The 11,365-nt window shown below is 54.0% G+C and overlaps 1 pseudogene; it reads right to left on the minus strand.

Annotated features, from left to right (window-relative positions):
- Positions 1 to 3,847: 3,847 nt before the first annotated feature.
- On the minus strand, positions 3,848 to 7,181 carry LOC123090548 (MDIS1-interacting receptor like kinase 2-like; annotated as a pseudogene).
- Between the last annotated feature and the right edge of the window lie 4,184 nt (positions 7,182 to 11,365).

An 11,365-nucleotide genomic window follows, 5' to 3' on the forward strand; every position in this document is an offset into this window, starting at 1 on the left:
TGGCCCTCAAGTCTAATGTGAGTTCTTGGCTGATGCACCTGCTGGCGAACTCCATTTCGTCATGGGCAGACCTGTGCCACGAGTTCATCGGTGCCTTCACCGGTGGCCACCGGGAGCCAGGCCGACCCAGCGATCTGTATCTTCTCCAACAGAAGGAAGGAGAAACCCTCTGTAAGTATTTACAGAGATTCAGCGAAGCTCATAGAAATGTTCCAAATATCCATCCAGCAGCTGTGATAGCCGCCTTCCAGTCCAATGTGCGCAACTGCCGGATTCGTTCTAAGATGAACGTGCGGTTTCCCAAGACTATGAAGGAGTTGTACACCCTAGTGGATAAGTGTGCTCAGATGGAGGAGGGAAGGAAGTTGCCCAGAGAGGAAGATTCCATCAATGTTGATTCAGAGGATGATGATGAATCAACCAGTCAGAAGAAGAGCAAGAAGCGCAGTAAAAAAGCGGAGGGATAAGGCAGTGATGACTGTTGAAGGGTCAGGCACCCCAGTACTGGCAAGATCACCAAGGCTGAGGTCCCCGAAAACGGCGACCTCAACGAGAAGAATGAAAAAAATGAGTGGACACGCTGAAAGGATCGATATAGTTGACTAGAGGGGGGTGAATAGGCAACTAACAATTTTAGCTTTTCTTTACCAAATTAAACTTTGCATCAAAGTAGGTTGTCTAAATAAGCAACTAGGTGAACAACCTATATGATGCAACAACAATAAGTGCACAAGCAAGCAAGGGATACAACACAAATAGCTTGCACAAGTAAAGGCACGAGATAACCAAGAGTGGAGCCGATGGAGACGAGGATGTGTTACCAAAGTTCCTTCCTTTTGAGGGGAAGTATGTCTCCGTTAGAGCGGTGTGGAGGCACAATGATCCCCAAGATGCCACTAGGGCCACCGTATTCTCCTCACGCCCTCACACAATGCGAGATGTCGTGATTCCACTATTGGTGCCCTTGAAGACGGTGACCGAACCTTTACAAACAAGGTTGGGGCTATCTGCACAACTTAATTGGAGGCTCCCAACGACACCATGAAGCTTCACCACAATGGACTATGGCTCCGAGGTGACCTCAACCGTCTAGGGTGCTCAAACACCCAAGAGTAACAAGATCCGCTAGGGATTAGTGCGGGAATCAAATTTCTCTTGGTGGAAGTGTAGATCGGGGCCTTCTCAACCTATCCCGAGCAAATCAACAAGTTTGATTGGCTAGGAAGAGAGATCGGGCGAAAATGAAGCTTGGAGCAACAATGAAGCTTTTGGGGGAAGAGGTGGGTCAACTTTGGGGAAGAAGACCCCTTTATATAGTGGGGGGAACAATCCAACCGTTACCCCCCAAGCAGCCCCGCACAGAGCGGTACTACCGCTTGGGCGGGCGGTACTACCGCTGAACCAGCGGTACTACCGTCCCCTCCCAGCGGTATTGCCGCGCACACGAGGGGAACAAGGACCTGGGCCCAGAGCGGTACTACCGCCGAGGTAAGGGTGGTACTACCGCTTGGGGCGGTACTACCGCTACTACTGGCGCAGCTAGTACTGCACAACCCGACACGAGAAAAAGAGGCCTCGAGTCGAGGCGGTAGTAGCACGGAGCCTCAGCGGTACTACGGCCGAAGACAGCAAGCGGTACTACCGCTGAGGAGCGGTACTACCGCTTGATGTGCTTCGGCGGTACTACCGCTGAGGACCGCGGTACTACCGCTGGGACCAGTCAGGGCAAGCTAGGAGAGGAAAGGGAACTCCATTGAAGCGGAAAGGTACAGCGGGTGCGATAAGGATGTGTACGTGTTGATTCCACCCTAGCCTTACCAAAGCGGATCCCCTCTTGATAGTACAGTGACTCCTACGAAACTAGTCCACCAACATAGAAACGAAGGAGCTACACCATCTTGAATAAAACACCGAGGGGAGGGAATCGTCTCGTGCCAAAGGATGAATCTCTGAAAAACTCAACGCACACGATTAGTCCGCAAAAGCATTGTCATCAATCACCAAAACACCTTGGGGATAAATATGCCCTTACACACGCTATGTGGTGGAGATAAGGCAACACCGAAGCGGTCCGTGTGGAGCCTGCAGCAGCATGACGTGGCGCTAATCGGGTGCGTATGATCACGACGGATCCAGCGATGCACGACCGGCGCAACGCTGCCGGTCCGCCGTAAGCCAACGTTCCCTTAGCTAAATTTGCATATGATAGTGATAGTTCTTGTAAGTGGGTCGATCAGAGGCGGAGTCAGGATTTCTCAAAACCTAGGGCTAAAACTAAACGGCTTTAAATAACACCGAATACCACACATATTAGTGCATCCTACAAGTACGCCATAAATTCACATTCAAAATAAAATATGAATTCGTTATTAAAACAAGAACAAATTTTGGACTCATATCATCAATTTAACAAAGTGCATCATTGCAATTGGTAATAATATTAACAAAATCGACTAAAGTAATAGTACAATTTAACATCAGCAATTCATTGGTTTCAGATTTCTTTTGTGGATTCAGCTATTTTTTGGGGGATAGAGAGATTCATTGGTTTCCCGTGATACAAAGGAACTAGAAAAAGCATAGCTGATACAACACTAGAGATTACTTGTCCAGATGGTTGTGGAGATGGAGCCGAACATGAGGCTTGAAGCCTGAAGGAGGGCTGCTTCGACGAAGCAACGAGCATCAGGTGCACCTACGCAGGACTGGATCGTCCCATCTGTCGAGGGGGAACACCTAGGGCGGCGCCGCAGGAAACGAGCCAATGGGGATGCTACACGCGCGCGATCGATCGCATCCGTGCAGTGGGCGGGCGAAAGGATCACAAGGCTTCGTGGGTTCCTATTGATGGAGATGTCAGTTGGGCTGAGAACTTGAGAAGGTATATGGGCTGAGCTGCTGAGGCGTGGGACTGGGGCACTCACGCATGGGGCTAGGCCTCTTTAGAGCTACAAATATCCAGATTTTATCCTGGGTGTTACAACACGGGTTGGGCCACGCCTGGGGCTATAGCCCCAGTTGCTATAGGCCCAATTCCGCCCCTGGGGTCGATGAACCCTGATTTATTGGTGAATGCCATTGCAAACGACGTAATCATATTACCAACTCAATAAAGTAGCCATAGTGTCCCTTAGAAAAAACCAAGACAAACAAACAAAAGACACAACAATCAATTGATGACATCAACCATCTAAGTTGATGTCACATCTAGATGGGCCCTATACACAATTTTATTTAAATACAATGCAAACGATCACCTACCAGACACGGACTGGGATCAGGTGACATGCGCTACGGTGACATGCACGGTGACATGCGATCCAAATTCAAATTTAAACATTACGAAAAAATCTGAAAAAAATCATGCATGTTTACAGCACATACTAAGATAACCCCTAAAAATTTCAGATCAAAATTCGAAACATACATCGAGAAATAAAAAAGAGAAACTCATATGTGAATAGTCTACAGAGAACCGTTCAGGAACTATTCATGACAGATTTCTCTTTTTTGTTTCTCGATGTATGTTTTGAATTTTGATCTGAAATTTTTAGGAGTTATCTTAATATGTGCTGTGAACATGCATGATTTTTTTCAGATTTTTTCGCAATGCTTAAATTTGAATTTGAGCCGCATGTCACCATGCATGTCACCGGAGCGCATGTCACCTGATCCCAGTCCACCAGACACATCCCAGAACAATCAGGCAGAGGCGTTCTTCTGCGGAAACTAATAGGTCAAGCATAGCAACGATGTTTACACGAAACATACGAATGGAATGAACAATACAGAACCATCGCCAAAAACAATACAAACCTGTACAAATGGTACTACTAACCAGCACATGTCATACTCGCGAACTAACGAGGTCGCCGATCATGATCGCCGTGAACGGCTTGTCCAAGGTGGACCTCCGGCGAGCGGAGAGCTCCTGAGCCACGGTGCGCATATCCGGGCGAGCGTCGGGGTTGGTGCGGACACAGGATAGTGCCACGACAAAGACGAACACCACCTGCGCTGCCATCTGCTCGGCGGGATTGTCCAGCCTCTGGTCCACCAGGTCCCTGAGCAGCAGGAGCGCCGCCGACTTGCCGACACCGGCCTGCGCCTCGTCGAGGCTGTACAGTGAGCTGATGAGCCCGCCCGGGAACTTGCCGGTCAGGATCTCCATGGCCACCACGCCGAAGCTGTACACGTCGCACTTGGTCGTCACCCTCAAGTAGGCGAGCTCTGCAGCAAGAAACGCGACGGCAAATGTGATCTTGCAAGCAAAGCAGTAATGGAGGACAACTCGGGGTGCATAGAGAGTGCGTACCCGGTGCCATGTATCCGTAGGAGCCGGCGACGCTGGTGCAGTTGGAGCGTCCGGGGGCGAGGAACCTCGCCGTGCCGAAGTCTGACAGCCGCGTCTCGTACTCGGCGTCCAGAAGGACGTTGTTGACGGAGACGTCGCGGTGGATCATCGGCGGCGAGCAGTCGTGGTGCAGGTAGGCCAGCGCGCTCGCCAGGCCCCTGATCGCCCGCATCCTGGCTGGCCAGTCGAACCTCTCGCCGCTGCGCTCGCCGCCCATGTACAGCACCTTGCCCAGGCTGCCTCTCTCGACGCGCTCGTAGACCAGGTACATGTAGCCGCCGGTGGCGCAGAAGCCGTGGAGCTTGACGATGTTCCGGTGGCGGACGTGCGTCAGGGCCCTCACCTCGTTCTCGAAGCTCTTCTCGCTGATGCCCCAGCACGCGTCCCCTGTCTCCGACACGTCGAGCTTTTTCACGGCGAGAGAGTGGCCGCCGGGCACTTTGGCGTGGTACACGCTCCCGAAGCTGCCCTTGCCGATGCAGTAGGCCTCGTTGAAGTGCTCCGTCGCCGCCAGGATCTCGCCGAAGGAGAACTCCACGTCCTTGCTCCATATGGACGCCTGCAGATCCGTCGTGCCGCTGCCGCTCGCGGTTGTCTCCTCCGTGTCTTCGTCGGTTCGCCTATTCTTGCGGACGAGCAGGAGAGCCACTGCAGCGACGAAGAAGAGCAGCGCGCCGACAACAGAAAGGGCGACAGCAAGGACCAGCCTGATGTTGTGTCGCCGTGAGCCTACTCCGTCTCCGGTGGCATGCAAGCTGCAGGATTTCAGGCCGGCTACGTCGCCGCACAGGCCCGGGTTGCCACTGAGATCCAGGTCGCTCAGCGAGCTCATCTTGCCCAGCAGAGCCGGCACCGCTCCGGTGAGGTTGTTGCTGCTCAGGTTCAGGTACCACATGCGGTCCAGTTTCGTGAGCTCCAGGGGCACGCCGCCGTCGAGCTCATTCCCAGACAGGTCCAGCAGCAGCATGGTTGTGACGTTCCCTAGTGTCGAAGGAATCGGACCTGACAACATGTTGTGCCTCAGGTTCACATTGAGCAACTGTAATTTGCCGAGCTCCGGGGGGATCGCGCCGGCGAGGTGATTCGCAGCGAGGCTCAAATCTTTCAGTGCGGCCATGTCACCGAAACCGGGAGGAATTGTCCCGGTGATCTTGTTGCGGTCCAGGTTCAGATACAAGAGGCTCTGGAACTGAGCCCAGTGCTCTGGGAGCTCGCCGCCGAAGGCATTCCCGGAGAGATCGATGTAGTAAAGGTTAGGATGCAATCCCAAGACCTGTGACACGTCGCCGGTAAGCCGGTTACGTGACATCCTGATGCGTACCAGCTTGGTCAAGTTGCGGTAGCAAGCAGGCACGGTGCCGGTGAACTGGTTGCTGTCCAGGCCAAGGTACATGAGGCGGGAGGCGCTCAAGCACAGCCCTTGGGGCAGCTCGCCGGAGAAGTTGTTGTTTGCCATGCTTACCACGGTCAGCTGCCGGCTGGAAATCGGCGGGATTGTCCCGGAGAAGAAGTTGTCGAAGGCGACGATGTAGACGAGGTTTGGCAACCGGACAAGCCCGGCCGGCAGCTTCCCGTCGAGCATGTTGGTGCTCACGGATATCTTCTGCAGCGCCCTCATGTTCCGCAACTCGTCAGGCAACCCGCCGGTGAGCTTGTTGTTGTACAGTCGAAGAGTCTCTAATCTTGTCAGGTTGCCGATGGTCCGTGGAATAGTACCAGAGAATTCGTTCTCGGCGAGGTCCAGCAGCTTCAGATTCGTCAGACTTCCGATGATCGCCGGGATCTCGCCGGAGAGGTTGTTGGTCGCGAAGGAGAGGAACTCCAGCCTCGACGCCATGCCGACCTCTGCGGGAACCTCGCCGATGAAACGGTTCTTGTCCGCCTGAAACACCGTGAGACGTGTCCACGCGGTGAAGTAGTCCGGCAAGATATCCCCGGTGAGCATGTTCTTGGAGACGTTGAATTCCCGTACTTTCCTCAGCTTGGCCCACGACAACGGCAGCTTCCCGGAGAGCTTGTTGACGGCGAGGCCGATGACGGTGAGGTTGGTGCAGTGGCTGAGTTCCGTCGGAAGGGTGGACTCCAGCTGAGCGATGCTGACATTGATGCGCTCCAGCGACCGGAGCTTGCCGAGAGAGGCGGGGATCGCGCCGCCCAGCGGGTTGCTGTGCAGCTCGAGCACTCGTAACCTCGAGATGGAACCGAGCGCCGGCGGAATGCCGCCGGAAAAACTGTTCTTGCCAAGAACAAGGCTCTGAAGCCTGGTCAAGTTGGCGACGGAAGGCGGTATTTCGCCGGCGAACTGGTTGGACGAAAGGTTGAGGTGCTCGAGGTTGGGCATGTACGCAGGCAAGGCCGGCGGGATGGGGCCCGACAAATTATTGTTGGACAAATCCACCGACGTGATGTTAAGCAGCGGCGCGGACACGTTCGACGGGAACGATCCCACCAGCGCGTTGTAGCTGAGGTTGAGGCTGCCGAGGCTGGGCAGGGACGAGAGGTCCAGAGCGTCGAGCGTGCCGTCGATGCTGGCGCCGGACACGTCGACGCCGACGACCCGGCCGAAGACGTCGCACGTCATGCCGTGCCACGAGCACACCACGAAGCTGGAGTTGGCGGCGGCCGCCCGGTCCCACGAGCCCAGAGCGCCCGCGGCGGCCGCGGTCAGCGGCAGGCTGTCCTTCCATTCCAGGAGCGCCTCTGCCTCGCCGGGCGCAGAGCTCGCGCCGCGCAGCTGCGAGGACGACAGGAGCAGGAAGAGAAGAAGCGCGAGCCGGAGGGTGTCTCGGCTGGACGTCCTTGCTCGATGGTGATCATGGTGCCTCATCTCGTTCTCTCTCGGAGAATCAGCAGTTGGATGAGGATCGTTTGTCAACCATGTCATAGGAGTACGTGATCCAATTGGAGTGCAGCTGCAGCCATCGCGGGCATTGCCCGTGGTCCGAGCTCTTCTACACACAGTGGACATTTGATATGAGAGCGTTGACCGGTGGTAGAAGAGTTGATGCTTGCAACCATTCGGGGTACGACTGTAACTTGTGAAATGTGTTGGTTTGTTTTTCCCCTACCTGTCTGCTCGTTTTCTTGAAAGGTTGAAGGACTCACCCTCAAAAGAAAAAAGAAAAAAAGAGGTTGAGAAAGAGTAGGTTGAAGGAGTTCTCCTTTTATAATTTTTGATTTTAGAACATTGACTAGAAGGTCTCGCGCGCTTTGCTGTGTTGTTCTTCATTCATTGTTTTGTTTTCTTGTTGTGTCATTGTTGGTCATTAAGTCATAGGCTTTAAGGCAAACCATGGCGGCAAGATGAAGCCCACCGAAGGAGTGGCCTACAACATCCGCAGAATACTTGATGATTTTCAGAATGGATCTTTGGAGGCTGAAAAACATGACACAACGCATACAATAGCAGGGTGGAGTAAACCAAGGAAAGGTTTTGTCAAAATTAACTTTGACGCAGCTTTTCATGTGGAGCAAAGGGGGGGGGAGCCTGGGGCTGTTTATGAGATCGGATCAGGGGGACGTCATTGCTGCGTGTGCAGGGAAGATGGATCATCTCACGTCGGCTTTACAAGCTGAAGCTACTGCGTGTAACAAGGGCATCGTAGCGGCGATCGAAATGGGAGTTGTCGGTGTCAAAACCGGCGGATCTCGGTTAGGGGGCCCCGAACTGTGCGTCTAGGCGGATGGTAACAGGAGACAAGGGACACTATGTTTTTACCCAGATTCGGGCCCTCTCGATGGAGGTAAAACCCTACTCCTGCTTGATTGATATTAATGATATGGGTAGTACAAGAGTAGATCTACCACGAGATCAGAGAGGCTAAACCCTAGATGCTAGCCTATGGTATGATTGTTGTTCGTTCTACGGACTAAAACCCTCCGGTTTATATAAGCACCGAAGAGGGTTATGGTTACACAGAGTCGGTTACAATGGTAGGAGATCTACATATCCGTATCGCCAAGCTTGCCTTCCAGCCAAAGAAAGTCCCATCCGGACACGGGACGAAGTCTTCAATCTTGTATCTTCATAGTCCAGGAGTCCGGCCGAAGATGATAGTTCGGCTATCCGAACACCCCCTAGTCCGGGACTCCCTCAGTAGCCCCTGAACCAGGCTTCAATGATGACGAGTCCGGCACGCATATTGTCTTCGGCATTGCAAGGCGGGTTCCTCCTCCGAATACTTCATAGAAGATTTTGAACACAAGGATAGTGTCCGACTCTGCAAAATAAGTTCCACATACCATCAAAGAGAGAATAATATTTACACAAATTCAATCTGCTGACGTATTCCGTGGCGTGACATCACACCACGGCCAAGCCTTTATTCGAATCGTTTTTACTGTCCCACCTCAGCGCGTTTAGCGAGGCAGTTTCCTTGGCACGTCTTGTCAAAGCAGAGATCGTGTCCCCTTATTCCGGAATTCTCATCAATACGGGCGTGGGTAACCCAACCGCGCCATTGATTACGGTGCTTGGGAGATAAGCGAGTTTTACCAGGCTGGTGGGAACGCATAGCTTCGTCCGTCCATATAAGGGGATAAGGATCCACCTTTTTTACCTACGCCTTCTTCCTCCTTTGCTTATCCATTTCCACGCACTCAAGCTCCAGCGCCCAAGCCCGCACATCTCGCCTCAACCTTCCCCAGCCATGTCCAGAGCGGGAGGCAAGTGGATGGCCTCCTCTGTCACGGAGGGGCACATCAAGAGGCTGCGGAAGGCCGGATACTTGTCCAGCGACATCGCGCATCGGCTCCCCGACAAGGGGCAGCTCATCCCCACCCCCGGGCCCCATGAGAGGGTGGTGTTTCTCACCCACTTCCTCCGCGGACTAGGTTTTCCACTTCACCCATTTGTCCGGGGCTCATGTTCTACTACGGCCTGGATTTCCACGATCTGGCCCCGAATTTCGTCCTCAACATCTCAGCATTCATCGTCGTGTGCGAGGCCTTCCTCCGCATCAAGCCCCACTTCGGCTTATGACTGAAGACCTTCAATGTCAAGCCGAAGGTAGTGGGGGGCCAGCAGGCGGAGTGTGGAGGCGCCATGGTGGGCAAGATTCCCAACGTTACATGGCTCGAGGGCTCCTTCGTGGAAACCATCAAAGGGTGGCAATCAGGGTGGTTCTACATCACCGAGCCGCGTGACCCAGAATGCGCAGCAGCCCCCGAGTTCCGATCTGGCATCCCCACACGGCTCACCTCCTGGAAAGAGAAGGGCCTGACATGGGGTAATTCAGAAGAGCTGACCGAACTCCAAACCTGCGTCCAAAACCTTGTGAACAAGAAGATCAAGCTCGTTAACATAGTCCAGGTCATGCTCATTCACCGGATCCTCCCGTGCCAACAACGGGCCTCCAGCTTGTGGGAGTTTGATCCGGCACAGCACCAAACCTTGAGCATACTCTTCGACACTATGTACGAAGATGCCTGGAAGGTGCTGTTCAAGGGCGTCGAGGCTCCCGCATCCGCTACCGAAGATCGCGGATTCAGCTCGTAGCGTCAAGCCGGCGAGGTAAGCTATTTTACCCTTTACAAGACGTTTATTTTCCATAGTTTGACTCTATGCGGGGTCTAAACTCCGTTGCCTTTGACAGGCCTGGCAAAAGAAGTCCGGGTAGGTTAACTGTCCGGCTCCCTTGCCAGAATACCCAGCGGACGCCCGATTGACGGGGCTGCTGGTTCCGGCACCTTACGTGGTGCCGGAGAAGAAGGCCAAGAAGAAGGCCACGGGAACTTGAAAGAGTTCCCACCGCCAGGTGTTGTCGGACTGATCGTCCGACGACTCCGAGGCGGACTCCTCCCACAAAGGCGAGGAGGAGGAAAAAGAGGCCTCTCCCCCAGCGGGGGGAGAGAAGAAAAGGAAGGCCGCCCCAATGGGGGAGGCCGAAGGGTCCAAGAACGGAAGGACCCTCCCTCCGGACTACTCCACCAACGCCGACGATGATGAAGAGGAGTGGCCACCAAGGACTAAGCCCCTGGCGACTTTGTAAGTGTCCGGATACCAGAATGACTCATGGTGTTTCGTTTGTCGCATAGAATCTCTTAACGCCAAATATAACCCTGCAGCCCGCCCAAGGACGGGCTCGACACTTCAACGAGCGGCTCCCTGGCGCCATCGTACGTGGATAGCACTTCACTTCCGGCCGTCTCCTCTCCTCGTGCTGCGGATAACGCCGAGGTGGGGTCCCAAAAGGGGGCTACCCAGGAGGAGGAGGTCCCGGAGGCGCCGCAAGGCGACCTCCCGAACTCTAGGCACAAGGGGGATCAAACCCCAAAGGGCTCTAAGTCTGGCCCTGGGTTGGACTCCGCACTAGAACCTTCAGTGGTTCCGGAGTCCGGCGAGCGGCCCCTTCGTAAGAAGGGCGAGACTGCGACACCGGTGACCTCCGTCCAACCGGAGGCACCGGATAATTTGCTAGAGGCGCTTAACGGCGCCTCCATCGACGAGGAGCACCGCACTGTTATGAGTGTGGTGATCCAGAAAGTTCAGTCCGCCAAGAGTGGGCTGACTGAAGCCTGCGCCAGCCTTCTAACAGGCTTTGAGGTATGTATTTAAGATATGTAAAAATATTACCGCATAGAAAGTAGCCCCTGATGCTCAGTTTGGTGTTCGGAAAGAAAAGCCGAATTGAGGATCTTAAAAAAGATGTACGCAGGAGTCTAACATAAGTATGTCAATATGGTGGGTGGGTTTTGAATTTCTTCGTCGTCCGCATCCCAACCTTCCTGACCATAATCCGGCCAGGGCTCTCCTGATAAAGAGAGAGACTTTAGTGAATTCAGGATGTTGCCAAAGGGTGAGTGCTGAAAGATGTCCGTGGCAGTGAACTCCATGACCGTCGCCCAATCGGATTCGATTGGCAGGGGCGCGGGAGGTTCGGAGTCCGGAGAGGAGTCCGGCACCTTGGAGTCACGAGCTTCGCAAAGGACAGGGTTGGTGTTCGGCTCAATCGCCATAGAGATAGCAGCCCCCGAGGCGGTGTCCAGCCATCCGTCCTCAATCGGCGCAGT

Source organism: Triticum aestivum, chromosome 1B (assembly GCF_018294505.1).
Source record: "Triticum aestivum cultivar Chinese Spring chromosome 1B, IWGSC CS RefSeq v2.1, whole genome shotgun sequence".
In the NCBI taxonomy this organism is placed as follows: domain Eukaryota; kingdom Viridiplantae; phylum Streptophyta; class Magnoliopsida; order Poales; family Poaceae; genus Triticum; species Triticum aestivum.